The sequence below is a fragment of the Callorhinchus milii genome, unplaced genomic scaffold (genome assembly GCF_018977255.1).
Source record: "Callorhinchus milii isolate IMCB2004 unplaced genomic scaffold, IMCB_Cmil_1.0 Scaffold5, whole genome shotgun sequence".
Classification (NCBI taxonomy): Eukaryota; Metazoa; Chordata; class Chondrichthyes; order Chimaeriformes; family Callorhinchidae; genus Callorhinchus; species Callorhinchus milii.
The window spans coordinates 63,018,097-63,022,703 of record NW_024704746.1 but is presented as its reverse complement, the minus strand read 5'-3'; positions in this window follow the sequence as shown (position 1 = coordinate 63,022,703).

Here is a 4,607-nt window from a genome sequence, read left to right as displayed (position 1 = left end):
TGTGTCGTTCGATCCTGTCGTAGCAGTGAAATTTCACAGATGGTGATGGGGAATTAGGATGTCTTATATATAATAGTCCTCTTAGCGAAATGCATTCTACCCCAAGGCACCACATTTTTAATAGTTAACAGGAGCATCACCAAAAAAGCATTACTCCAGAGTCTGCTGATTTAATGATTTAATGAGAAATGCTATTTTTGTCCCCCGCCCGGCCCGCACCACCTGCAATGGTGATGCTCCCTCCCTTGCCACCTTCATGGCCTGTCTCAAGACCCTCCTCTTCGACCGCGCCTTGGGTCACCCTCCTACCCCTACCCTTCACCCCTCCTGATCCCAAACCCCCCCCCAGCTCCGGTCCAAATACTTGACTGTCCAGCGCTTTTGGGACGTCCTCCTGATGTGAAAATCCCTATACAAATGTAATTTGCTGTTGATGTTGCTGAAAAGGCTTTTGTTAAGACAAGTCGTTTGAACTTTTTGATAATGAATTGAGTCCATTGAAATATCAGCGTTATTTCTCAACACTGAATCGCAAAACAGTTCAACTATTTATTTAATCAATTTTTCACTTTGTTGAAGTAAAGTTACAATATCGTTGGGTATCACTTTTTTCATATGTACGCCAAATCAAAGATAACTTGATATTTTATTCCTTCCCTTTGCTACAATTTCACCGTGAGGCACATTTAGGAATAAGGTGTTACAGTACTAGCCGCAAACATAAGCTTTTATAAACTATTAATCATGTCTTTACTACACATTTTCTGGATTAGAACAGTAACAAAAAGCAATGAAAAGGATTGACTTGTTTACTACATCAGGTTTTACCGATAACATTTGAATCCATTATCCTGAGAATTCAGCATTTTTTAAAAACATGTTAAAATGTTCGGATAAATGTGGTACAGTGTCTGTATATGTGTGTACTCTTTTGACAAGTGAAGAGTTTTATTTTAACTATTTGTTTCATTAATGGATAAATACCACTCAATTTGAGTGATGCATATTATCAACAGGATCTACTTTGGGTGATAAACTTTCAGCTCCTCAGTGAACCTGTGATGTATCTACTGATTATATCAGTTCTCAAAAGGAATTGTATTATCAAGTTCATTTGTCAACCAAACTGATTTTTAAAATTCTTTTGGTTCCATATGGAATTATTCATATGCAAAAACAAAGACGGCTACATTCATTAAAAACACTTAAAACCATGTAACGGCCACCTTTCGTTGTGTATTTAAGACATCGTGTTCCCTCCATCTCATTTTATTTAGTGAAAACGTGTTACATTTTTCCAATGGGGGGAATAAAAAAATTGAATGGTTCATCAGTCATTGGTTCACGTTGGGAGGGAGGGATTCTTGGGCCAGATCATTGTCATTAGGAAAGGGTGATTAGCCATTATTATTCTTGCCCCCCCCCCACCCCCTAACCACCCCCTTTCCCCCCACATGTGACTGACTCGAAGTAGCGCTGAGCAACGACGACGACAAAATTACATTTGTATAGCACCTTTCATGTCAGGAGGACGTCCCAAGGCACTGGACAGTCAGGAATCTGCACCCAAGCTGGTGGTTGGGATCAGGAGGGGTGGAGACGGGGAGGGTAGGGGTGGGAGAGTGACCGAAAGCATGTTCAAAGAGGAGGGTTTTGAAATTGGTTTTGAAGGAGTCAGGTGAGAGGACGAGGCGGAGGAACTGTGGGATGGAGTTCCAGAGGGTGGGGGGGGCAGAGAGACTGAAGGTCTGACCGCAGATGGTGGGGCTGGCCGGGCGGGGGACGTGGAGCAGATCGCAACCTGCTGAGCGGAGGGAGCGGACAGGTTGATATGAGGTCAGCAGGCCGCAGAGGTAGGAAGGTGCAACGCCGTGGAGGACCTTGAAGGCGAGGGCGAGGATTTTGAACTCTCCTCTGGGAGATGGGGAGACAATGGACATTGTCATCAGCAAAGGGTGATTAGCCCTTGTTTCCCCCCCCACATTGTGACTGCCTCGGAGTAGCATTGAGCAAGACGTGGGAGCAGATGACCTGCCCATTCATTCAGCCCATTGAATAAAAGGATGCGGAAGGTGTGCTCATACCACTGCCCCACAAGCTCCGAAGCCCTTCAAGTAACAAGAACAACCAGAACAGCCGATGGTTTCATCCACAAGATAATTTATTTACATACGGCAAAAAACACTGACATTCAACAAAGACCAGTCTGGTGTACACACTAAGGGCTTGATCTAGCAGTGATTATTCCTGCTTTTTTTTCCAAACACATGCACAACTTTATTGGCCGAAAAATGATCAATCTAATCTCTAATTCAATATGGTCAGTGGAACTTTGAATTCACTAACCAACAGAATGTGGCAGCTATGAGTCATGGTAACTACATACTATTTTTTTCCATTTAGTCTCACTAAACCACTGGCAAAACACATTAATCATCTCTGTTACAGTGAATGCTGGAAATTCTGTTTTCTGCATTTTTAAAAGATAATCAAAGTTTCACATTTGTCTGGGAATACTGCATAATATTATTATGCTTCATTTTAATAATAATAATCCTTGCATTTGATATAACACCTTATCACATTATCAGGACGTCTCAAAGCGCTTCACAGAATCTAGTGTAAAGTGAATTAACTATTTTGTGGGTGAAAACGTGGCAGCTTATTGCGCCCAGCAGTGTCCCACAAACAGTTGTGGATTGAGTGACTTTTGTTTGAGGGTTTATTATTATTATTATTATGCATGCCAGTTCACACAGGCTTGAAAGTTTGTACATCACAGTGCTGCCCAAGAAGATTATGGGAACTGACAAGGCTTCACTGGGGCTCTTGTTAAAGCACACCAATATTCATGTTTACTAGGAATGTCTTTGGCATTTTTGAGAAGTTAGCTGGGGGTTAAACAAAGCAATGAGTTTGTTCTGTGCATCAGGGTATCAAAATTAGACAGAGTTCCACACAAGCACACGACACCACCTACACATGGAGATTTACCCGTGTCTGGAATGGAATGTGCACTCTCGCCCTGGAGGAACGCACCCGTTTTTGCCTAATTCCAGAGAGTATTAGTTGTAGGTTGGAAATAGCTGAGGCTTGGGGACTGGTATTGGGGCGTTGCTGGAGTTTAACCAGCTAAAGAACCACTTACATTGTCAATTCGAACACTTTACGGCAAGCTTCTCAAAGCTTATCCGGTAAGGACTACCCTATTCATTAGGGCTTTCACTTGCAGTGTTCAAATAGGAACAAGAATCCCTGTCCCCAATGACCAAGTTTGCCTCCCCCCCCCCCCCCACCCTCTCCCAAGTCCTGCCAAGGAATCAGGTTATCTGACATCAACATTACCTTAAACTACTGTGGAGTTGGACTACTGACACCACCACAGAGGATCGACTTAACTCCAGTTTGTCACCTTAAGAGCCACCTCGATCCCAGGAAGACCTCGCTGAGCTGGCTCCTAAGGTGACAAAATATCAGAATTGAGTTGACTTTATGCGGCTGTCTCGGTCCATTGGCCTATTTTGCTTTGCTTACGATTAATCCATTTGTTAGATGGGCTGATTTTAAAATCAATATCGTTTTTTTTTAAAGAATTTTCTGTGTGCTTCAAATGGTAGAGACAGTGATAGTTGCAGTCACTCATCATCTCCTAAGCAAGTTCACAACTGTTGGGAGTTTAACTGTTTAGAGATAATGTGCATTTGCCATGATTTGAGTGGGTTATGGTTAGAGTCCGGTCCTGTAATGGGAATTAGGCATGGGTTTTTGAAGCTTTTCCTTACACAAAAAAAAACATAAAAGGTCTGTACAGCAGCATACAAAAGAGCAGTTTGGCACATAACCACAAATCACAGAGGCACGAACAGCAAAGTGTTTACAGCTTCCATGACTGCAAAGGCAAACAGGTAACACACTGGTGAAAGTGCTTCAGCTGCGAAGCGATTAAAAATAGAGCGTTTTTTATATAGCACACTAGATGTTTCACTTCCATCTGATTGTTGTCCTGTCTTCAGTGTCTAGTATGTCAGTCAGTGTACTGCACGTTTTATAACATCTCCATTGTGCTGTTTCACGTTTAAAGGTTACACTCGGTACTAAGTATTTACACAATTAACTTGTGACTGCAGTACAGTACTTAGGTTAGATGAGGTCTTATTGAGGCTGAAATATGCACTGTTGTAGCTGTGATTAAGGCTGACCAAGACACTCTCCACCCCTCCCCCACCCACCCACCCACCCCCCCCAAACCCAGTTTTTAAATCTAGAAATGCTTAATAAAAGTTTGCATCATTGGTTAAATGACAGACTACTTGTACAGATGTTTCACATGTTTGTAAGCTTTAAACACCCCCCCCCCTTAAATACACACTGTTATTCATAAATATTACTGATATATTATGTACAATACGGTGATCTCCTTGTAACTTACTTGAGAAAACAGCCACGATAATCTTTTTTTTTCAAAAACCAGTTCGGTGAAGTGTAATGTGCATTCTTCAATGCCAAGAGTCATCACAATGCTGGTAATATTCATTGGTATCATGATGATTGCTACATACTATGAGGTAGGCCACTTTCAACAAGTAAGTCAGCACTTTTGAAGTAAA